The 26,225-nt window shown below is 41.2% G+C and overlaps 1 long non-coding RNA gene and 1 pseudogene across 1 annotated transcript; both read right to left on the minus strand.

Annotated features, from left to right (window-relative positions):
* Positions 1-1,082: 1,082 nt before the first annotated feature.
* On the minus strand, positions 1,083-7,588 carry LOC147895764 (uncharacterized; annotated as a pseudogene).
* Positions 7,589-8,382: 794 nt separating this feature from the next.
* LOC147895765 (uncharacterized) lies at positions 8,383-9,456 on the minus strand. Its single transcript, XR_015541847.1, has 2 exons — positions 9,217-9,456; positions 8,383-9,055 (listed from the first exon to the last, which is right to left on the minus strand). It is a non-coding gene; the product is annotated as an uncharacterized LOC147895765 (long non-coding RNA).
* Positions 9,457-26,225: the final 16,769 nt, after the last annotated feature.

The raw sequence follows: 26,225 nt of genomic DNA on the forward strand, positions 1-26,225 counted from the left end.
TGGCTTGGTTTGGTGCGAGGGAGCACCCGTATTCGCTTCTACTGATAACGAGACCATTGCAACATATGTTGGCCAATACATCACAACAGGCTTGGCCCTTTTTGACCATCTTGAGAAGGACATACAAACTCATAAGCATAGGAAGACCTAACGAAAAAGGGGTGGCACATGCAGATTCGGATTCCCACGGCCGTCCATGATAAAAACACAAGTTTTGCTCCCACCACCAGATGGCATCGAGTTAAGCGACCACAAGCGGAGGCGCAAAGACATTACTAAGGGCTTGACTGAAGAAGCTACACTGACACTCGATTTTGAGGCATTTGGGGATGTCACAAGATGAGTACATTGATGCATTACGAAGCTCGATCTCACAGCCGACAATATTCTTGTAGAGAAAGCCAAAGGACATATACACTAGTAACTTCAATCCAAAAATGTCAAAACTTTGGCTCGCTAACACAACCATACAGTTCGCATGGCATAGCATCATACTGCACATCCTACATGATGAAAATAGACAAAGAAGCTAGCAACATTATTTGAAATGCTATCATGACAAGCATCCAAGACAAATCCCCAGAAAATGAATGCATATGCAAGGTTGGAAATGCAATACTAAATACTCAACACATCAGCGCACAACAGGCGGCATATCTATGCTTATCACTACCTTTGACAAGCGCGAATAGGGATTTCTACTACGTTAACACAAGATCAAAGCATGAATGAACACTCTTGCTAAAAAGGAAATCCCAATTGGAGAAGCTTGATCCAAGTAGCACCGATATTTTCCTCGATGACATTGTCACAAAATACATGCGCAGGAGCAATGCTTATGATAATCTTTGCCTGGCAACTTTTGCAAGCGAGAGAACAATCTCGGACACCCAACAATGTCCTAGAAAACACACAAAGATTATACAATACAACAACTACAATAAGGAGAAAGATGCCAAAAACTACTATAGAGAGCTTTGCTTACTGTACTTGCCATTTAAAGCCAATGAGCATATGTTATCTGATAATTTTTCCACGTGGCACGATATGTACGAGCTCCACCTGGACGTCATTGAAAGTAATCATGCACCGTTTAATAAAATCTCTTCTGTTGCAGCCCAACCCACAAGGTCCATGTCTTCTGTAGCCACAAGCTGCAGTGAAACAATTTCTGTGCCAACGGATGGCAAATTCGACCTGGCCACAGAAATGCGATCGCAAGACAAAAAGAAAACAATGCATGGGCCCCAGCAATGTGAGCATCCTATCATGCCCAACAACAAATACTATGCTATGCTTCAATAACTTAACTCCCAGCAACACATCATTTTAAAAGACATAATGCTCAAAAAAATGTTGCCCTCAAGAGCAATACTGCCTATTTCTTTCTAGGGAGGCAGGGACTGGAAAGTCTTTCACAACAGGGCAGGGGCAGGTTACAGGTACTTAATCTTTCAAGATTTGATGGGCTAGAGGTGTGAAAATTCAAAATTCACGGGAGTAGCGAAATTATTAGCCAACGGTTTTTCCCCCTCCGGTGATACACAGCAACAGAATTGGATATCCCAAACAAGTGCATTGTGGCCTCAAATGCTTCAATACACAAATAGGCCAAAGGTCATGCTATCGGGTTTGATGATGTGTATCATGAAATGCAATGACCTTTGGCATGCTTATGAGCCATATAGCAAGCAAGTGCATGAAAAAAGAAACAATTCAAAATTGTAAATAGTGTTGGATTTATTAAAAGATCTTTGCGCATGCACAAATTGCACATTTTTAACTTCTTTCATTTGTATCATGAAATGCAATGACCTTTGGCATGCTTATGAGCCATATAGCAAGCAAGTGCATGAAAAAAGAAACAATTCAAAATTGTAAATAGTGTTGGATTTATTAAAAGATCTTTGCGCATGCACAAATTGCACATTTTTAACTTCTTTCATTTTAGGGTGAATCTAGATACCAATACCAACAACTATCAATGTTTTAAGACCACCATGTAGTAGTCCCACTAGTTTGGATTCCAAATTTTCAATCAGTTTTGGTTTTCAACAAATCAAAAAAAAGTTATGGAGCATGCCCTCAAATAGGTGTGCATCACTTTAACACATCATTGGAGGCCCGTCCTGCTACTAGTACAAGCATTGCTCTGATCTTGCTCACACCACCAAGGCACCAAAATCAAGCTACAGATAGTCATGATGTTGGCATATACTAGTCTGGTAGCTCGCGCTATCGATGGGACTATATTGCACTCAACCCTCCACCTACCATTGCTTTCAAGCTCTTACACTGCTTTTTCTGTAGAGAAACTATAGACGCTATCCAAATTGTACAAGCACATTCAGCTAGTGGTTGTCGACAAGATCTCCCTCATTGTATTGAGTACGTTCATTTCTATAGACTCACGAATGTAGGAAATAAAGCACAACCACAACAAACCATTCGGTGGGATGGATGTACTATTTTGATGGGACCTATGCCAAGCAATCCCAACCAAAGACTCATGGATATTTCTTGAAAGGATTACTGCTTCTATTATGCTTGGGTCATATTCGAGATTCTGGGTTCTGTACAATGAGCTCGACAAACCAATGCGAAAAATAGACAGATTTTCTCAATTTACTGAATAAAATCAGACTTGAATCATAGTTAGATGTAGATCCTGAAGATCTTTAAAAAAAACACCTCAAGGAGCCACCACATAAACATATTGTGATGTGCCTTTTTAATACAAATGACTCTAAAGACCAGTGCAATGACTATGTCTTTAAGATGCTGGACTCAAAGCCGCATACAATCAAAGCAAAAAATAGGAGACACAGAACCTGTAGTAAAACCATAAACATTGTGCCAAACCCAAGGAAACCAGGCGGCTCGTACAAGGAACTACACTTAAAGCCAGGAATGATCTTTGAGATATGCTCCAAAAACCTAAACATACATGATAGGATTGTGAACGGTATTGAGGGTATCTTTAAAGAGAGTAACATTGTCAACGGTGCTGAGGGTATCTTTAAGGACAATAACATGGAAACAAAGCCGTTTGTACTTTGGATCGAATTCGCCCACCATGTTAGAGGCATTTAAACAAGTTCAAAAAATAGTCACCTATACACAACTTGCATCCCCCTTAACTGGACACCCATCTTGTGGGTAACATGAGAGCTCCAAATTGCTAAGAACCACTTCAACACCGTGTCATGCAAACAATTCCCTGTTCAACCGACCACTGCAAGGATAGTACACCGTGCATAAGGGCTCACAATGGAATCTCTTAATTTTGACCCTTTGAACATCAAAGCTCATGGATTGGTATACACTATGTTGTCACGTGTGCATGAACCAAAAAACCTTTTCCTTCTTTCAAAGCTCAAACACAAACATATCAAGTTGGATCCACTTGTCCAACAAGAACTCGTTCGGCTGAGGTCGACTCGGACATGGCCGTTTGACTAGATAAACCTCGCAATGGATATAGCTGCAATGAAAATAATACAATCTCTCAACACCAGGTCCTTGTCTTTACATGCCAAAGACATCACTTGTTCTGAAAGCGTTCTCAGCACAAGGGTGCTATGCCTCCAAGAGACACATGGAAACCCATCACACACCATTTCTTTGCTAGAATTCCAAGCCATTCACACACATGATGGCGTTGGAATAGCCACATACTAAAAGAAAACATCCAGCTTCTCTACCAACAACATACTTGCGACGCCGGTTTTCAATGTCTACTTACCATACTCAAAGATGTGAACCAAATGCAATTCGTAGTCATAAACTTATACAAACCACAAACACCCTAAAAAAGTGGCTACTTCAAAACCTTCAACATTTACTCCAACTTGCTCCAAGAACAATGCCCGCATTCGTAGTTGGGGACTTCAACATAGACTATAGTAGCAACTCAACATCAATTGCGCAACTAAAAGACTTCATGGCGCATCATAACATGCAACAAATCATCACAGGGCCAACAAAAGTTGAATCTTACAGAATGGGCAGAAAGGTGAGATGTCCCCTCTCCATTTGAGAAGCTTGTCCTTTGCGGGCATGTTACAAACCAAAACTCGCCATAACAAGAAATTAAGGCAAGCTAAAGGAGTAGCATACCAAATTCGCTGTAGCCTATGTGCCCGTACCAAGTAAGAATCATGGGGTCAAGCTCCTCTGCCTCATCTACCTCATCCTGTGAGTCCTTCGTGGCATGCTCAAGAGAGACTGGATGAGTCCCACAAACCTGTTGGTCATCAACCCCGCTGGTTCTGTGCTCCTCTTCAAAGCTCTCTGATGCTGTCTTCATCCGGCCCCTCCTGCTCTGAAATGGTCAATGACCTCTCATAGTGTGACATGCTTGCTAAGATTGATGGCTATAGCAACAATTGCACTGAAGGTGTCCACCCAACACTACCAGGGCCCACCTCTGTAGGAAGATGGTGATGATCCCGACAATGGAACCACTGAAACCGGCCTTCGATAAACAAAAGGGCAGTGATCTTCTTCTACTCAGTCATAAACTTCATAAATAGCCACAATGCAAGCTTCAGTAACTTCAATCACTTAGCACAACTTAGAAACAAGCTTCAATAAAGCACAACTTAGAAACAAGCTTCAACAACAACAAAGGTGAGGCTAGAATGCCCCTGCTCAATGAAAATAGTACACAGTGCACCCACTGGCCCCAAATGCCTTGGTGCCCCTTATGGTATTTATTTAACGCTTCTGAATGGAAATGCTTTACAACAAGGGTTCAACCCTACACTGTTCCTCTCTGCAAATCCTCTAATTGTCTTCAAGGCATCTAATCCCAGTGCACCACTAGAATTCCCACTGACAAGGCATACTCAGGCATTCACTTCTGATCTAACACAACTTAGAGGCATTCAGGCATCCAAACCACTAGCAAACTGAGCTCAAGGCAGCTTCAAGGCTATCACATGCATCCACACTGTCCTTAGGCCTTCCACAGGATCACCCTTGCCTTTGGGTGCTTCCTAAAACCTGCTGGAGTCCTGAAAGGACTGCACACAACACGCATGCACTGCAAAAAGCTGCAAAGCAAGAAAGAACAAGGAAAAACCGAGCCTAGAACCAACTCCCGCTGTTTGTGACAGAGGGGCGAGCTCCTTCCTCGCACCTATCCTCTGTACAGGTGTCTTCCAACAATCAAGAGAAGAGAGAAATGAAGGTAGAGAGCGGAGGGTGAACAAGAAAGAGCTGTAGAGGAAAGATGGTCCACACATCTGCCCTGAAATAACTGCCTCGGGATTTGTGCCTGAGTCCTCCTAAGAGAGGGTGCCAAAAGCAGTAGGGAAAGTTCCTCTTGCAGCTTGCACTAGTCCAAAACAGCTCCAGAAGCCACCACATAGCCAAAAACATGTGCACAAAGGTCCAGCACAGCAAAAGACAACACCAGGCACCTGCTAGAGGCAGATGAACATGTCTGTACGGACTCCGTACAATTGTACAGAATCCGTACAGTCCGTATGAAATTTTCAAAAAGTTCAAATATGACTTCTGGCACTTCCTAGAAGTGCATACTAGCCTTGAAACAGTCAAAACAGAGTTAAAACGGTTGAAAACATGCTTAAAATAGCTCAAATAGCTCAGAAACTGCACAAGAACAGCTGAAAACATCCAACACCTCTGACAGCGAAGGGTTTGCGAAGATCTGACAAATAATCACAGGATCTGGCAGAGTCGCTCCTTCAGTAGGTCAAAAGCTGCAATTTCTTTGGGACCCCATCTGAAAGTGACCCCTTTCTTCTGTAAGGCATGTAAAGGAGATGCGATCTCTGCAAAATACCGAATAAACCTCCTGTAGTACAAGCACAAACCCAGAAAGCTACGTACTTCATGGATGTTCTTCAAGTGTGGCCAATTCCTGATGGCCTCTACCTTGGCAGGGTCCATCCTAACTCCATCCTTGGAAACAATGTGCCTAAGAAAATGGATCTCATGCATGAAGAATTCACTTTTCTTGGCATTGACAAGCAGCTTATGCTTCTGTAGCTCCTCGAGAACAATTGCCAGGTGCTTCCTATCTTCAGCCTCATCTTGAGAGCACAATGATGTCATCGAAGAAAGTGCCAACAAAGGCTCGGTGCTCTCTAAAAATCATGTCCATCATTCTGTTGAAGGTGGCAGGTACATTAGTTAACCTAAATGGCATGACAAGAAACTCGTACAAACCAAATGTAGTACGAAATGTTGTTTTGTGAACATCCTCTGGCTGAATTCTGCTCTGGTGATAACCACTCTTCAGATCAATGCGGCTGAACATTCCAGACCCTTGTAACCTATCCAAAATATCATCTATACAAGGTATAGGGAATCTGTTCTTAATGGTAATCTTATTGAGGGCCCTATAGTCAATGCACATCCGCCAAGATCCATCCTTCTTTTGGACCAAGAGCACGGGTGAGCAGTAAGGTGAAGAGCTGGGCTGAATTAGCCCCTTCTCCAGTAGGTCCTTGACCTGGTTCATAATTTCCTCTTGCTGGGCTGCACTGACCCTGTAAGGAGGTCGGTTAGGAGGACTGCTACTAGGGATTATATCTATCGTGTGGTCTTCTGGCCTTTCAGGGGGCAACTCCTGTGGAAGTGAGTCAAAAAAACGGTCCCTAAACCGAAAAAGAAAATCTGTCCGCTATTTTTCCAGCTTCGAAAAATGAGACTCTTCTTCTTCTGACTTCTTTTCAGATGCAAACACTAAGTACGCCGAAAGATGCTTTTTCGTTACGTTGCCAATGGCAGAAGTAGATACAACAGGGATGGATTCTCCCTTCAATTTAGCATCCAGAACGTGGGTCTTACCACGATGAGTGATTGTGATTGTTTTATTCTTTGTATCCAAAACAGCCCCAACACGAAAGTGCCAAGGAATCCCCAGTAACACATCACAACCATTCAACGGCATAATATAGAACTCTTCTGTGTCCACATAGCTCTAAATATGCATCCGCAGCTTGCCTATCACCGGAGTAACTGACTGGCTGAGTTCCGGACAAGCCATATCTGCATCACACAAAGGACCCATCTCTTCTGCCCTTATTCCTAACTTTCTAGCTAGCTCTGGAGAGATGAAATTGGCCTTGGCTCTCGGATCGAAAAACATCAGAGCTATCTGGTCTCTTACCTTGCCCCATGCCCGGCATAACTCTGTAGCATCTGTATTCTAAACAGCTCCAATCAAGTCTGACAAAAGACCAACAGTGGACTTGGGCTTTTTATTCTTCTGATCAGTCCTCTTTTCCTCCTCGTGCTCACCCTGCTTAGAACGAGGGAGCTTCCGCTTCTTATGTGGACATTCAAAAGCCCTGTGGCCTTCCTCCTTGCAAATATGACACTTGTTGACATTATAGAGAACTTGCTCTTCCTCATCAGACATGCGGGTCGGTACTTGCCTCTGTCCTCCAACAAACTTTGCCTTCATGGGCTGTAAAAACTTTATAAACTTCTTAAGGGATTCCGTCTTGCTGCCCTTTGACCTTGATGTCTCCTGTGAGCTTCCTTTGAATCCAGAAATTTTCCCTTGCATTAATGCATAAGCTGTAGTGGCATTCTTAACCAACTGAGACATATTGGAAACCCTTGTCTTCGTGCAGTAGTCTCGAATCTCCTTTGGCAAAACCCGCAGCAATATCTTTCAATTTGCTCGAACAACGGTACATGTCTATAAGAATTCACTGACAGTAGGACTTCCCAAAACTTCTTATTGTAGTCCTCCAAATTTTTGCAATTTGCAGCATCCAACCTGTACCAGGCGGTCATGATATCCACCTCAAAAGTGGTAGTGAGCCATGCTGCTGAGAAGACCTGCTTGAATTCGACCCAAGTGGTAGGTGCTCTACCTTGCAAGAGGAGGTTGGTCCACCATTGGAGCGCATTGCCCTTCAAAAAGGTGGCTGCCTTTCGAACTTTGGAGGATTCTGTGAAGTGTCCACCTGAGTAGGCAGCATCAAACTGTTGCACGAATGTCAAAGCCTTCAATCTGTCCTGCATCCCAGCAAGGAAATCCGCTTGTCATCCCACTTATGAAACTTCTTATACACCCTACTCTTGCACCAATCAAAACGTTGTCTCATAGACAACAGGACAGCCCAAGTAACGTAGAACTTCACCCGCACGAACTACCGAGAAACCATACTAGGTTGCGCTAATCCATCCAGAAATAGAATTTTGGTTTTGGACGAATTAACACGGTAGTCTGACACATAGACGAACTCATCATAAAGCTTTAGCATTTAAGCAAGCAAAATATTGGAATTTTCATCAGCAAGGAATTACCAAAAAAACACTGATCGATCAGGTAAAGGGAGTCCAGTAATCAATCCCCTATTGATATAAGAGTCAATCTGATGCAATAAAGGCTCAGTTACAATCGCGAATAGCAATAGAGCCAGAGGACACCCTTGCCGCACCGATCTTTTAAGTGGGAAGCTGTCGAAGAGATAACCATTAATAGAGATGGTTGTAGAAGCATGAGCAAAGAGAATATTGACTATAAAGCAAAACCCCGAGACAAAACCAAGTCGCTGCATAACTTGCAAAACAAAATCCCACTGTACACGATCATAAGCTTTCTCCAGATCAAGATTGAGCATCATGAACCGAGAATCCTGCATGGCAGTGAAATCAATAGAGATGAGCATGTTCAGTATGGCATCATGGCTATTACGATTATGTAGGAAACCATACTGGCAAAGGTGAGGAAACGAGCCAACAAAAACTTCACTCGCAAGGCTAGAGCTTTAGCCATAACTTTGTATGATGCATTTAGCATCGTCAAAGATCTCCAATCACCCGGGTGCATCCGATTGATTGACTTGGGAATGAGCTTCATCGCACCACGATTGAGAGCAGGTGATAAGAAACCACGTCTGAAGCAAGTGTTAATCATACTTGTGAGATCGCCACCACATAGCTCCCAATAACACTGAACAAAAGCAATAGGAATGCCATCTGGCCCTGGAGTTTTATTCTTAGCCATGGAGTTAGCTAACAGCAGCATCATCGTTTTGCGAGGAGCCAAAACCGAGCGAAGAGACTGTAAGAACCAATCAACCCGATCGTTATAATCTACAGGGACAGGTGGTTCAGCCCCAACTATAATAGATGCTCACACACAAGCTTGGAGATCCCATCACAGAGATATGTTCCTGCACTTTCTTTTCCCTAACCACTTTGAAAAAAAAGATGGCTTATCACCTTCCTCCAGCCAGTGTATCCGAGATTGGAGTCTTGCAGCAACAAGACGGAAATGGTCCTGTGAACAGATGGCCAACTCAACCGAACAGAGCAAGGCTAGACAGGGATCACATGGTGACAGTTGAAGAGCAGCCAGCAAACAGTGGCGAATGTGTAGAAGAGTTGAAGATTGCAGACGTCGCATCTTAGCTTGATGCCGACCAAAGTCTTTGCAGGCAGGAGTAATGATGTGAAGGCAAGCTTCCCATTTAGCAAGGGGACATGTGTACTTTGCCCTTGCAGTAACCCAGGAATTCCGAATAGCGACATCAAACTCTTAACATTCATTTTAAAAGGGAGATGCCCTCGATTGCAATGTCCCGAATTCAGTAGAAGGAAGCACAAAAGGATAGAGGTATCAAGAACAGGACCATGTACCCTTGGCTCAACGCACCATGCATTGTCATTGAAGTAAGATCTATAAGGCCGGCAGCATGCCAAGATTCATCTGAATGCCGATTATGCCATGTGAACCAAACAATATGTTGTAGTTGCTGATAAGCATCCTAGTCCACAAGCAAACACTGAAGCATGAACTTCCAGGCATGCCGCTCCGACACAAAGAGATCATAAGAGTCGTGAGAGCGATCAATAGGATTGGTAACCATGTTCCAATCTCCAGCTAGGCAAACCTTCCTCCCACATACTTTTGGACCAAGGTAATCCCACAAGTGAGCACGTGAGACAGAGCAGTTGGGGGAGCATAAACAGAAGCAAACAAGAATCTGTGTAGATTGAATAGTGACTTCTAAAATGATCATTGAGCCATCATCAGCAACATCAAAAATCTGCGCAGGATTTCTAACCTTAACAAACAAGGTGGTGGCACCACTATGGCCCTGCTTGAATGATATTTTGGTTTTATTAATCTTGAGGGCTTTTTAAAGTTTTTTTTATTTTAAAAAAATGTGAGTTTCATGCGTGCAACGAATGTTTTTTTTTCTCTCGATTTGAGTAACGCAATTGTTCGCTCAATTTGTTTTTTTGGAGTTGTTTAACGTGTAGCATGTTGTGAAAGTCTTTGTTTTATTATGCGCGCATGTAAGTTATGGAGTGATCTGTCCAATGTGCATAAGTTGTTCCACATTGAGTGGTTGTCTTGGGTATGTTGCTCCAAATGTGATCTAAGTGTGTTCCATATATTGTTGTGATGTGATTGCATTGTAGGTCGTATTTATAGGTAGTCATAATTTCTAGTGTGTCTGATTGTTTTGTCTTTTGTAACATGTCAATGTTGAAATCTCCTAGTAGCACCACGGCTTTCTCAATGTTCGATAATGTTTCATGCAATAGTTAGAAGAATAATTTATATTTGCTGGATGGTGATCTGTATATGTTTACAATCGTGTATTGGGTATTCTTTGTTTCGATGAGTGTAGTTGTAATTTCAACTCCGAGAAGTGCAATCTTGTTTGTTTATTGATTGGTGATGTTATTTTGTATCAGCATGCAAGTCGTGTGATTGTTGATGCATTTGAGAGTTGAAGGGAGATGTCTTTTGCATTGTTCAGTCTTGGTTTCTTGCAAGCAAACAATATCTGAATTCACAAGTGTCTGAGTGGCTACAATGTCTTCCTTATGTTTTTGTAAGGATCTTGTGTTTAAAGATTGGATGAGTATAGTCGATTCTTTACATCCATGCATTATATTGTTGATGTTTTTTCATCTTGATTGGGTGGCTAGTCTCTGCATTTCTTCGTTGATGTCTTTATCTCTACTAGTAGGTGTTGTGTTGTTCTAGCGGTTGTAGCAAGAAGAGGTTTTCTATTTTTTTGACACGTGACAAGACTGTGTATGTTAGACCATGCGTTCGAATGCCTGTCGGAGAGAAGGCGACCTTGTCCATTGTAAGGCCTTGCACTTTGTGAATTGTTCTCGCTGTAGCAAGTTGGATTGGGAACTGTCGTTGAGTGAGGATTTTTTTTTTGGAAGGTCCAATTTGTATTTCTTTTGTAACTCTTAATATTGTACCAGTTTGGCTTGGTACAAATCTCCACAGCAAATGACATCGACGCCACCAAAGTAGTCCATGTGATTTCTTATTAATGTTTGCATGCGAAGGTCTGTAAAATCTAGAGTTCGCCTACCAACTAATGAAATCTCATCAAACACAATGAGTTGTACTTGTTCATAAAGACGGATGAGTGTGTCCAGTTTCTCCCTGGCCAAGCTTGTTAGATTCTTTGTTTGTAATAGTAAATGCAGTGCAGAGTAAATAGTGAGTCCATTTATGTTGTATGCAGGTTTCCCTATATAAGCTAACACCATGACATGTAGCAATTGATAATCTATGTTTTGTATTGTGTGGTTGTAAAATCGCAACAAGCCTTGTACTATGAGCATCAGAAGATATGTTTTCCTACTCCAACGCCACCTATTAAAAATAGATTTATTTTTTTATTTGGTTTTCTTTGTTTTCGTATCATAACATCATCGAACGGTTGTCTTTGCTCAAAGTTCAATGATTGAATCATTTTGAAGTGCTCGTCATTTTGCATGAGTATTTGTTTTTTAATAGGAATGATGAATTTGTCGTTCAATGTTTTCCATTGTTTTGTTTTCATGTCTGTTGCAATGTCATATTTGGGGAAGTCTTGCTCTTGTGTGGGCTCATTTTCGATTGTTGAACTGTCATCTTTGTCGATTAATAGATTGTTGCTTGTATTTGCTACTTGGTCCTTGTTATCGTCTTTTGTATACAAAGCCTTGTTTTGTAGAATTGTTTGATATCAAGAATTGTAAGCTTCTTCCCAAGATCCATGTATCAATAGTTCTTGGTCTTCGTCTTTCTTGAAAGGATAGTATAACAATAATTGTTCATGGTAATAACTATCTGGATCTTTTGCTGCATTAAACTTCACGAATCTTATAATTCTTGTTTTTTTTATTTTTTTAATTTGGTTGCCTCTTTTGTCGTATTCTACAACAAATGTTAGTTTAAGTGCATCATTCAATAAAAACTTCAACATCAAACATGATCATAACATGTTATTTACGAGCAGCCTTGCTCTAAATCTAGTGCAAGAAATTGGCAAAATTTCTATTAAATTCACATTTGGATGCATAAAGTTTTACTAAATGGTGCAAAAGGTCATGATAATCATCTAAATCATGCCTTGCCATTCTTTTTGATATGTAACATGACCCCATTTGGATTTGTAAATCAAAAGATATAGGACGTCGAAATTCTCCTCCTTTGGGCCAAAAGAGGGAGCGCATTAATGTGTTGCCTGTTTTGGCCCAAAAGCTCGAAGGAGGAGAATTTTGACGTCCTGTATCTTTTGATTTACAAATCCAAATGGGGTCATGTTACATATCAAAACGAATAGCAAGGCATGATTTAGATGATTATCATGACCTTTTGCACCATTTAGTAAAACTTCATGCATCCAAATGTAAATTTAATAAACAATTAGCCATTTTCTTAAATCGGATCTAGAGGAAAGTTTACCTAATAGGGACCATGTCAATATGTTGTCTATTTTGGCTTCTACCATTGATTTCTATAAGCAAAGATTGATTTGTTTTGAAATTTAATATATTTTAAAGAAATGGATGTACTCTTTTTAGATTTTGTTGGATTGGTGGGATGTAAGAGTGATACGTTAGGGAGGGTTTTTTTGCAAACAAAAAAACATGCGTTTTGTTCCAAGAGTGAATAGAGTTTCAAAAACCAAGCATTTGCACATGCATGTAATGTGGACTATTCCATTCAAGAAGTCCTATGAAACTTTTGACTTGTGTGAAAGATTTCATTGGTGATCTCACTTATGTTCGTAGTAGTGGAGAGAGAGAACTTAATTGTTGAGGATTACAAAAAATGGAATGAGTAAAAGTGAGTGAAGATAGGGTGCATCTTTACTAATGATGCCTTGGCAATGACATAGGTCCAACTCTCTCATGGACTTTTGAAGAACTTAGACAGTTGCTAAAATAAGGATTTGTCAATGTATTATTGTTTTGTTTTGATTGTTTTTTTTGGATTGTTTTTTTTGGTTAGCTCACTTTTTCTTGCTCACTTTTTTTGGTTCGCTTACTTTTCCTCGCTCACTTTTTGGTAATCCTCATGCAAAGCAGTCTTGATGTGGACGATACATGACTTCCTAGGCTATGGCGAGTGTTCAGGTAAGCATTAAACTTTAAATTATGAGTAGGCAATCGATGTGGCACCTTGAACCCACCTTGAACTCTTAATTGCATCTATTGTTCAGGTCTCGCTACATCGGGCTACCATGCATGTCCTGTTAATGGTCCTTTGCTAGTTGCCTCACGGGTAGATGCATTGAATAAGGCCACCTATGAGAATCACCATTGATTTCTCCCACCTGATCATCCTAGATATGTCACCCCTTGGAATGAAGCCCCCCTATAGTCACTCACTGCAGGAGATTGGATGAGAATTTGGGATGGACCTGTGAAGATAGTGGGAGAGAAGGAAGGAGTCTCACTTGCGGCTTTCTCACATACACAATGGGGGAATACACACAAAGGTGGAGGTTGAAAATAGTTTTCCTCTTCTTAGTTGTGAAAGCCAAAAGAACTCTAGTACAAAGAAATAGAAGAACCCTATATGTGGGTCTCAAACCAAACTCAGCTAACTAAGGTGGCATACTAACTAAGCCACAAACTAGAGTACATAAGGATAGCTATCATCCAACTATTATTCATGGGCGGTGTACCAACCACATCTGCAGCTAACAAGTCGGTGACATAAATGCACAACGGTCACCCTGGCATATCACGAGTGGAGCTCGATATCTCAACACTCCCCCTCGAGCTCAATCCCAATTCCTGCACACCAAGCACATCTCTGAACTTGCAGAGCTTCTCTATGCCCAATGCCTTCGTGAATATGTCAGCTACTTGATCCTCTATGCTGACATAAACTAGATCAATAAGACCTAGTAAAACCTTCTCCCACACATAGTGATAATGCACCTCAATGTGCTTTGTTCTAGCATGATAGATTGGGTTATTTGCCAAGTGTATACTGCTCATGTTGTCACAATAAATGACAACTGGCCCATCTATAAACTAATGCATATCATAAAGTAGCTTATGCAACCAAGCTGTCTCACATGCAGCCATTGCTGCACCCCTGTACTCAACCTCTGTGCTCGACAAGGCAATTGTATGCTGTTTCTTGCTGCTCCAAGTGACTGCAGCACTCCCAAAAGAGAACACATATCCCTGGTAGATCGTCTATCAGAAATATTACCAGCCCAATCAGCATCAGTGTATCCATGCAACTGTATCTGAACCCCAGTCTCATAAAATAGTCCATACTGCAATGTGGACTTCACATACCTGAGTATGCGTCTAACCACATCCAAATGTGGTTTCCTTGGAGCCTGCATAAACTGACTTACCAATCCAACAGCATAGCTCAAATCTGGCCTGGTAACAGTCATATAAATCAAACTTCCTACTATGTTTGTACATAGTAGGGTCTTTCAGAAGCTCACCTGCATCTGCGCTCAGCTTCACATTCTGCTCCAAAGGAACTGAAATAGGCTTACAGCGTGTCATCCCATATTTGGACAACATGTCCAATCCATACGGCCTCTGCAAGAGCCGTATCCCACTTGGTGATCTAATCACCTCAATGCCCAAGAAATAACGCAGCTCTCTCAAATCCTTCATCTCAAACTTCTGCTTCAATAGCATTTTCACATGAAGGATATCTTCATCACTATCACCTGTGATGATCAAATCATCAACATAAATGACAAGCAGCATAATACCTTTCTCTGTTTTTCTCACATAAAGTGAGAAATCTGCCTTGGAAATCTGAAAGCCAATAGTGACAAGATAATGTCCTATCTTGTCAGACCATGCTCTAGGTTCTTGTTTCAAGCCATACAAGGCTTTCTTCAACTTGCAAACAAACTCAGGATGAACAGCATGAACATAACCTAGTGGCTGCTCCATAAAGACCTCTTCTTGCAAATCACCATGCAAGAAGACATTCTTTACATCCATCTGATGTAAAGACCTATCCCTTTGATGTAGCCATAGCAATGATTGCTCTTACGGTTGCCATCCTTGCAACCGGACTGAATGTTTCTTCATAATCACTGCCATATGTTTGTGCATACCCCTTGACAACTAATCTTGCCTTGTATCTATTCACAGAACCATCTGCATTGTGCTTCACCTTATAAACCCACTTACATCCAATTGCATTATTGTCTTTAGGCAAAGGCACCAATTCCCATGTAGCATTTGCTTCCAAGGCATCCATTTCTTCATCCATGGCTTTCTCCCATTTTTCTTTTCCCATGGCTTGCTCAAAAGAAGTGGGTTCTGGTTCCTGTATCACTTTGACCATATAGGAATAGTGAATGGCTATAAATCCATCATATTTCAGCCTATCCACATGATACCTAGCTCTGTAGACCTGTGCAAAATAGGCTCACTTCTAGGTGCTCTCAAGACATCCCTGGTCTTCCTTACTCCAAGTGTAACAACAGAAGGAATACCCAAATCATCAATGCTCTGTTCTGAGCCACTGGATTCACCATCCACATAAGAGTGACCTGCATTCACATCAAACATGGGCTGATCTACCTTCTCTTTTTCTTTTCGTGATACTTGCATACCACTATCTGCATTGCTTTGAGGAGATCCTCCTGACCTCAATCTGCCTATCCATGGCGAAGTATGTGAACCACTGCTAGAGGACACTCCAGGTCCACTAATATTTTGTGATTGCTGTTGTGAATTCTGTGCAGCATTACCATTTTGTGCATCTACATCATCAATCACATTTACTGGTTTATACCAGCTGCTCATCTCATCAAAAACAACATCTCTGCTCACTGCAAACTTACGAGTAGAAGGGTTATAGCTACAGAGAATAACCAATAAAGATGCACTTCTTAGCTTTTGGATCCAACTTGGACCTCAACTGATTTGGCACATGAACATAGGCAATGCAACCAAAAATTTTCAAATGAGAAATATCTGGTTTCCTACCAGTATACATCTCTGGCATCATGCCATGTATTGCTGCAGTGGGAGTCTTGTTCATTATGTAAACTGCTGTAGCAACTGCTTCAGCCCAATAATAATCTGGTAGGTCTTTTTCATTTAGCATGGCCTGAGATACCTCTCCAATATGCATGTTTTTCCTTTCTGCAAGTCCATTTTGCTGTGGGGTATGACTGCATGAATATTGCTGCTTTATGCCATGCTCCTGCAGGAACCTTGTTAACTCATTTGAGAGGTACTCTCCCCCTCCATCTGACCTTTTGCATTTTATTTGCAGGCCTGTTTCTCTTTCAACCATAGCTTTAAAAGCTTTGAAATGCCCAAACACTTCACTTTTCGTTTTCATAAAATACACCCAAACTTTTCTACTATAGTCATCAATAAAAGTGACAAAATCAGAGTGGATTAATTCCAATGGCTTCTTACTCTCTTGAACATGTCTAGGAAATGGTTTCCTTGCCTGTTTTCCAAATTGATAGGCTTCACATACCTTATGCATTTCTGCAACCTTGAATTTAGGCAATCCTGCAACAATATTTTGGGCCTGCATTGATTTAAGTCGTTGTACATTAACATGACCAATGCGTTTATGCCAGATATCAATATCTGTAACTACACCGGTCCCGTGTGCAAACATTGTTGCACTCAATTCAGGCATGTCCGCATCCAACGTAAACATCCTGCCCTTCTTCTTTCCTTTTGCTATCAAGCGACTGTTATTTTTCATATCCTCAACAAAGCATCCATGAGGATTAAATCTGACCTGCAAGCCCTGCTCAACCATTTGACCAACAGAAACCAGGTTCTTGGTGATATTCAGGACATGAAATACATCAGACAAGTTTTTCTTTTTACCATCCTGCATAGACAAAGGAATTTTACCAATCTACACAATAGGATGTGCAGTATCATCACCAGTCTCCACAAATCCTGGTCTTTCCATTTTCCTTGCATCCTGCATCCATTCTGCATGACCTGTCATGTGGTTTGATGCACCTGAGTCAACATACCACACATCGTTGCTTTCTTCTGCACTTGTCACAGAATTGGTCATGTGATGCACCTGAGTCAACATACCACACATCATTGCTTTCTTCTGCACTTGTCACAGAATTGGTCATGTGCTCGTTTCTGTCATCACCTTGTCTACTAGAAGATGCATAATTCCCTTGCTGCAATTTTCCATTCATGATGTCATTCTACTTTTTATAGTAGCAGTCTTTAGCCATATGACCCATTTTACCACAGTAGTAGCATTCAACATTGCTGTTTGCATTTTGGCCTCTCTACCACCCACCATGACCTCTTTGGCTCCCCCTGCCTCTAGAGTTACCACGTCCTCCTCCATAGTACTGGTTTTCTTGAGTTTGTTGCATATTCTGATTTCTACCATAGCCTCTAGATCGGCCTCCTCTACCTCTGCCTCTACCTCTTCCAGCGTTTGAGTAGAAGACAGTTTCTTTTGAAGTTCCTCCTTAAGAAGATGCACCACCATTTCTCTGCTCCTCAGAAATTAGGAGAGCAATCAACTCCTCAAAATCAGGAAATTTTTCATGGACGGCAATGGATGTCCGGAACTGTGCATAATCTTTTCCTAGACCATTCAAGGTCACAGAAACTACATCATCATCTTCCACTTGCGACCCAATGGAAGCAAGTGCATCTGCAATCTTCTTCACCTTCATGTGGTAGTCATTGATGCTCATATTTTCTCTCTGCACATTGTGCAACTCCTGTTTGAGCTGCATTTTTCTGGCTTGCGTATTTGTGTTGTACATTTTTACCAAAGTATCCCATGCCTCCTTTGGTGTACTTGCATCTTGAATATGCACAATTATAGAATCTGAAATACCAATAGACAGCCAGTACTTAACTTTTCTGGCACTCTCATGCCATCCTTTAAATGCTTGCATTTCCTGTTGATTGGGAACATTAGGAAGAACTGGTTCTTCTTCATTTCCTGTAATGAACTCCCAATAGCCTTTTCCCATAAGGAAATTCGTCATTCTAAACTTCCATGCTTGGAAGTTGTTCTTGTCAAGCTTTTCAGTGACAATCTGTGAAAGAGAATCAGACGCCATTACAGAACACTGCAAAATATTCTGTCACTGTAAAAAACACAGCTTCTGCCTCACAAGGGCAAATCTGCAAAACTGACGAAAGTGGTATTTGACCACACAGTCACTTCCTAGTGATGATTTTGCATCAACAAGCAATAAGGATGATTCTGTAACTCCCAATATCTCTGCACATAGGCATACGATGTAATTTCTGTGGCAACTTTTCACCAACCTACAGAATAGTGGTCGCACAGCAAAAACAGAGCCTTTTTCTCAGTGGTTGCTGTCAAGTGCTTTGTTCTTTGCAAGAACAAATCTAGTTTCCTCTAATGGAGTTATTCTCTGTAATAAAGCACATGGCTCACTCCATAAATGATCTCCATCCACTGAGTAGTGCTTCCATTGCATCATTGGAATATCGTTATGCATATGCTAAATCGAAAATAGTGTGGATTTGTGTGCCCTATTAATGCATCATCTCCCCCTTTTAAATGTGGCTTTATGAATGCCCCCCAATCTACCATTCTCTCCAAGGTAGCCACTTCTGATTCCTTCTTTCAAGAGCGTCCAATTTTTTTCCCAATTTGAGACATCATATCCTCCAATGTCAAAACATCCCTTGACTTTAACTTGCCAGAGATAACACTAATATTTGATCTATGTCTTCATGTGTATGACTGACAAGAAGAAAACTAACTTCCACTTCTTTAAATATTTTCAAACCAACCAGCATAGAGCGTAAACCAAATATATATCTATTCTTGTTTTCTCTCCATCAGTTATTGTCCTATATACGCAAGATGCGAGGTAAACATCCACGTGCATCTCTGACTTCCGTATTGCTTTCATGATGGATGTTGCCACTTGGTTACTCTCATGTTCATGCAAGCAATCAATCCATACATCACAAAAGAGTCGAAATCCATGCACTAATACTCCACAAAAATGTGCTTTTAGTCCACTTTTACCCTCCAATGGCAGTGGGGTACATCTATACCTTGGTAATGTTGTTGTATTAACAGGTAGAGATTAGATCCCAGAATCTACCTATTAGTAAACATATGGTATCTTCATGAATGCATTCAGAGATTCTGAAAGAGAACACACCAACTCAAGATTGAGTGCAATAGAGATGATCAATTGAAGTGAACAACTACATATTTCTTATATTGCAAATGCTTCTGTAACAACAACATATAAAGTAGGTATAGAACTAGGCAAAACAGAGTCGGATTAACAACACATGAGTCGAATGACTAATATGGTAGTTGCTTGCTAACTTGCAGACGTGCCTGATCAGCGGTTGCACAGCTAACTTCCATTAAGGTTTTTCCATACATCTTATATCATCGTTAAAGATAAATAGTTCTACTCTTTGAATGTATAGTTCTCTGGAAAGTCGACCACTAATACAATCACGCCCTCAAGGAATCACAGTGGAACGAGTGATCATCCTGGAATGGAAGGAAGGTTTCTAATACTTAAAACATTTGCCAATGCGCCCCATTGCTAGCAAAACTCAAGGCTCTTGGCATTCATTTTTGCCAATACCAAATACAACCTGAGCCCAGCTTCAGAGGACTTTGATCTCAGCAAAGTGAGTAACACGGGATTCAAGGCTCAACGACATAGAGGCAAGATTTCCAATTGTGAAGAGAAGAACCTCAACATGGCATTTTGTGACTCCAACATATCTACAGGCTGCAATCGACTCTATAATCAAAGACAAGGTAGCTTTACTACCACAGGCTGCAACTCAATGCAAGTGACACACGGTGCTAGACTCGAAGGCCCTTTCAACAACAAGGCAGTAGCCATAGCTTGCACATTGCCAGCATGGGATGTAGTAGCAGCAACGAGCGCAAATTGGCATAGCTTGCCATGACTCATAGGTATACAAGGTGGTCAACCACAAAGGAGCACATATCTGCAAAGTTCAACATGAAAGATATTAGACTTATGTACAATAGTCTTGGTATTGAGTTCTAGAGAGATTCAGATGCCACCTTTATGAGTCAATTGAAATATGTTGATAGTCTCCTAAAGAAGTTTCATATGGCAGATTGCAAGGTTGCAGCCACTCCCATGGAACTGAGTTTGAAACTCACAAAAGATTCAGAAAAGCCTACCATCAATCACTGGTACTATCGACAGCTCATCGGATCTCTTATATATCTGACTATCACACGGCCAAATATTTGTTATGTAATAAGTTCACTTGCACAGTCTATGGCAAATTCAAAACAGTCTCACTAGAATGCAACCAAAAGAGTCTTGAGATACATCAGAGGTAAAGTTCAACTTGCAACTTCTGACTCTACTAAGCTTCATTCTTTGTTGGATAACACTTATGTCTTATCACAAAATCAAGCTTCCTCTCCAAGTAATAGCCCCCAAAAACACCAAGAATTATGTTGCTTCAAGAAACAATGTCCACTAGCTTCAAAAAGAAAGATCTTACCCCCACTAACATTAGTTTCAATAACACTGACTATGTACTAGTTGATGGTCTTGTATACAATTGAGCTCCCTTTGTCCCCTTGACCTTGCAAATGCTAGTGGTATCATTCTATGATTGAAGTGAATGGTAGTGGTTTTAGTCCTTGATTGATCCCTCCAATCTCAAATAGCAATCAAAAAGAGATTTCTCTTGATTCTAGCTATTGGACTCACCCTTTGAACAATTGCTATGATTTGTCATCTAGATTGTCATCAAGTTTACGTATCTTCCGGGTCCCACATAGGACTTTTGCATTTTGGAGCCTTTTCCAAGATATCTTAAAGTTTAATTATATCCCAAATCCAATTCGAGCTCTTGCCTTCTAGAGCTAGTCTAGGTTTTGTAATTTGTCTTTACTCTAAAGACTGAATTACTCCTTGCAAGTTGGCTTTGCTTTGGAAATCAAGTATGAATCATCAAAAGCCTCTTCTTCATTATCATGTGGAAATGGTTTGGCAAAGAGAACCAACAAAACCATACGTGATGTTTAAGCAAGTTGTGCCCTGGGTGTCTACGGGGCCACCATCTACCTTGTTTGTTGCTTCTTGTACAATGTACAATGATAGAACTAGATATTCCCCCTTAATTGTCTAAGGGACTAAGATATGTTGTTACCATCTACCTTGTCTCTTGCTTCTTGTACAACATACAAAGCTAATACTAAATATTCCCCCTTCTTTTATAACGTACAAAGCTAATACTAGATATTTCCGTATCTTGTAAAATGTACAAAGCTAGTACCAAATATTCCCCCTTCTTCAACGTACAAAGTTAGTACTAGACATTCCCCTTCCTGTACAACCTACAAAGCAAGTACTAGAAATTCCCCCTTCTAGTTGGTGTATGGATTGGAAGTAGTTATGCCTTTATGAATTCCAAATGAAAGGTACTAGGAGTTTGAGGAAGTCTCTTGTAATTCTTTTTATGTAATTATTATTTTTGGGGAGATATTTTTTTAATATCATGTCTTAAAAGACATGAAGACTGGATATCTTGCATCAAGGAGCAATTATTATGGGAATTGCAAGAGTTGGAAGAACATCAGAAAGAAGGTAGCCTTGATGAACTAGAATGGCAAGCTTCATAAAAGGCATGGCATGGCAAAAGAAATTAAGGCTGGGGTCCTAGTATCAATGTACTTAGTAATAAGGAGTAAGTTTTTGAAGCAGAAGCCTAAGTTTATCGGTAGCTATTGTGCCAGTGGCTAGACATGTCCTTTCTTCGTTATAAAGGTTATTTTTGTCAGAGTTTAATTGGTCACATTAGAGGGAAATTTTGTTGAAGCCACTTAAGAATGGATAATAGGTAGAAAAGTTATCATGCTTAGTGAGAATTTTATCTAGGGCACTTATGTAAATACACCTAGTTGAAAAAAAGAGTGTGAACTTTGGTTTATTGCATTTCACCATGGATTGTCTTTTTTGCTTGGTACCAAAGAATTTGAATGTATTAACGGCTCTAGAAAAGTGGGTGGAAGTTGGAAAGTTAAGGAGAGAGAGTGATCGGAGGTCATTTCAATGTTTCTTGTCCCATTTGGTTATAGAAAATGATTATTATCCTTGAACACATAACAACATTGGTTACATAATAGGACATAGGAGAATCTTGGTCGCATAACAAGCATTTGGTGATTATTGTACTTGAACACAAACCACTCACATCAAAATTAGTGACATAGGACACATGAGAACATAGCTCATTCATTAGGTAAAAGCAAGTGTGAATAATAAAAGGGTTTTAGTGCAAGGAAAAAGGAAGCTCTTGGTCATAGCTTTCGATGCCAGCTCTAGTTTAGTAGTAGAAAAGTTTTTGTGTCACCTTGAAAAAGGAGGCTTAGTGTTACCTCAGGCTTGGAGGCCTTGAACAACAATCTTTGGTGTCACCTCAAGTTCAATAATAAAAGAGGTTGGTGTCATGTTGAACAAGGACGCTTAGTATCGCCTTAGCTTTGGTTTGAGGAAAGGTTTTGGTACCACCTTGACAACGAGGCTTGGTGTCACCTCAAGTTTGGCGGTAAAAGAGGTTTTAGTGTCATCTTGAATAAAGATGTTTTATACCACCACGTCAACTTTGGTGGTAGAAGAGGTTTGGTGTCACCTCGAACAAGGACACTTGGTGTCACCTCTCCACTTTGATGGTAGAAGAAGTTCAAGGTCATCTTGAAGAAGCTCAATGGTAGAAGAGGTTTTGTGTCACCTTAGTTTTGATTATAGAAATTGAACAAGGAGGCTTGGTGTCACCCTTAGGTGCAATGGGGAATAAAAGGAGGCTTTGGGTCAAGGTACTTGCCTTGATCTCTCTTCTCTCTCCGTTCTTGGTGGGGAAGAAGAGGAGGCTTTGGGTCATGATACTTCCCTTAACATCTCTCCTCTCTCCATTTGGGTCAATATACTTCACTTGACCTCTCTCTTCCTCTCCATTTGGGTCAATGTACTTCACCTGACCTCTCTCTCTCTCTCTCTCTCTCTCTCTCTCTCTCTCTCTCTCTCTCCATTTGGATCAATACTTCCCTTAACCTCTCTCTTCACTCCATTTGGGTGAATGTACTCCCTTGACCTCTCTCCTCCCTCCATTTTTTGGTCAAGGTACTTCCCTTGACCTCTCTCTTCCTCCTTTTGTCCAAATAGTTCTACCCTATCCCCTCCCCCCACCCCAAAAACCGCTCTCCTTGAACCATGAACAAGCCCACACTGTCTAGAAACATTTCACTTCCTCTCCATTCCCCTCTCCGATTTCATGCCCTCCCTTGCTACTACTAACTAAAACCCCCCCATTCTCTCTCTCAACCGCCCTCTTACTATCCACATGATCCCCTCTTCCCTCTTGTCTAGTTTTGCCCCCCTTTCTCCTTTCTCAACCTTGTCTTCTTTCCTTCTTTCCCTTGTACACCCCCTCCCCCCCTATTTCACACATGGCCTCCCCCTATTGCCAACCCACACTAGCCCCACCCCCTATGTTTCACTCACACATCCCCTTGTCATACAATCCTTCCTTTGTTTCACCTATAGGCCGCCTAGCCGTACAAGCCCGCCTACCCTCCTAGCCCACCTGCAAACTCCCCCCCCCCCTTCCCCACTTATAGCACCTACCCCTCCTATTCAAACAACTTTCCCTCTAAGCCCTCCTTGCCATAGAAATCCGACTTTCCCTCTAAGCCCACAAACCACCCCCACCCCTTCTTTTTAACTCATGGGGCGACCCTACCATACAAATCCCCCCTACTGTATCCCCCTCGCTCTATTTCATTCGCCCCCACCTCCAACCCCCCCCCTTCTAGCCATAGATTTCCCCCGTTTTGTCTTATCTCTGTTGATTCTCCATCCCCACTCTTGTTGGTGGTTGTCCCCCCTACACCTTAGTGTTGTTCAACCCTACAAACCCGAGCCTACTACCTACTCTATAACCCCTCACCCTCCCCTTACCCCCTAGTGCCACCCCCCCTCATGTCCCCTCACCCTCCTCTCAAGCTCACCCCTTACTATCATACCCTCTCACAACACTCCCTCCTCTTCCTCTTAACCCTTACAACCTATCAAATGCTTATAGCCTACCCCTCATCTTGTTAACCCTTATAGCCTACCCCCTCACAAAAGCACCCCTCTTCCTTTGGATCTAGGTTAGACATGCGGCTTCATGAGCGATAAACGGTCCTAAACATTCCTCTAGGTAGTATCTTAAAACATAAGACCTACTTGATATGATAATAACTCAAAAAAGATAGAGAATTGCTCTGTTGAGGTATGTCGTTTGACCAAAAGAAGCAAAGTAAAGCATACACCAAACTTTTATTGTACATGGAGCTCTAAAGGACTACTAGTGTTAGACAAATCTAGATGGTAATACCTTTCTTGGGTGACTTGAAATTCCGTGGGATCTTTTAGTGGGAGCCCAAGCAAGCAAAGGAGGGGAGACCTAAATTTATTAAATGTGAATAATTTGTGCCAATGATATCATTACCAATTCAGAGAAAAGCTCTGTGTCTTAACTCCGTAAATTGGCTTTTTATAGTATACGCAAGACAACTACAAAGAACTACAAATGCTAAACAAATTTTGGGAGGTACCACCTTTCAAAGGTATCTTTCAATTCTTTGGACACAATTCATGGGTGCCCATGGAAGGAAAGGATGGAAGACCTAGATTCCTAGGATGCCCTTAAGTACTTTTCTCCATTGGATAGCCACATTGTCATTAGGATGCTTGTCTTTTTTCTTTTTTATGCTTTGGGAGGAGGGAGGGGGGCGGGTTGAGAGAGAGAGAGAATAGCAAGGAGGATAGTTTAGCATTGCATACCATAGCACCCTTGCAAGAACACCTTTGTTTCTCTAGAATAAAATCTGTGGAAAAACAGTTGTACTCAAATAATCAATAACCACTCTTTCAAATTGACAATGCCATAAGCCCTTTCATAAAAATCCGGGTCTAAACGTGAACTTTTGTCTTCAATTTCAAAGTGAGCTAAGTATGTTCAAACTTAAAAAGAATATAAATATATATAGATCACCAAATATTGTAAGTACATAAATTCTTGGAATTGTTAAATATTTTTTTCCAACTTAATTCTATCTTCATCTTCAAATCCCTCTTCATTTTTAGTGGATCGTATCCAAAGTTGAACGCTTTTATGGTGGCTAAATCTAGTTCTCAAACAAAAGACTTGTCAACAAATTGTCTTTCTCCCAAGAGAAAGTCTTTGCATTACCATCTACCATTGGGAATCTCACGCGCACCAAAAGAGAAGCAAATATGGAGCGCCCAAACTTGAGGAGAAAGCACACAACAAGGCAGCAAGAAGTCTAAAAGCGGGCCCTCAAGTCTAAAAGCAAGGGGATCACCTATCTAGACAAGAAAGCTATTGCTTTCTAGGAAAATCTACTACCAAAAGCAAGCCTTAAGCTTGAAAGCATTGCCTTTTGGTTGCATGCGAAGTTTATGAATTAGAGAGCAGTCTTGCTCTTTGTATGAATGAGAATCCAAGTTGTATCACCTTCATGCTCCTCCGTGGGTTTTCTATTCTACCTTTGGGGAGGGGCAACCCTTCTTTCTAGCCCCTAGTGTGTTTCCCTCTCCCTCTATTGTGATTCATGTTCCAACTCCATCGTTGAGTTCTTGCTGTACTGAGTTTCCGGCCAGTATTTTGAAGTGAAGTGCTTAGATTTGCTGCAAGCTGAATATTGAAGATGTGTTTTAGTTCCATAAAGGTTTCAGAGGTATCAGAGCAAGGCCACACCACTTTCTCTGGTGGTGGCTATCCCAAGGATTTATCACACCAAGGGCTCCTTGATTAAGGAGGTCCGGGAAGCAGAGAGAGTTTGAAAAATCTGCTACGCAGCCAGCCAAAAAGCTAGGGAGTTACTTGAAAGAGGTTTTGGAAAGTCATAACAAGGCACTCGGGCTAGCACACAAGCTAGCCCAACA

This window comes from Dipteris shenzhenensis, chromosome 12 (assembly GCF_047967505.1).
Source record: "Dipteris shenzhenensis isolate YYH24624 ecotype China chromosome 12, Dip_SZ_1.0, whole genome shotgun sequence".
In the NCBI taxonomy this organism is placed as follows: domain Eukaryota; kingdom Viridiplantae; phylum Streptophyta; class Polypodiopsida; order Gleicheniales; family Dipteridaceae; genus Dipteris; species Dipteris shenzhenensis.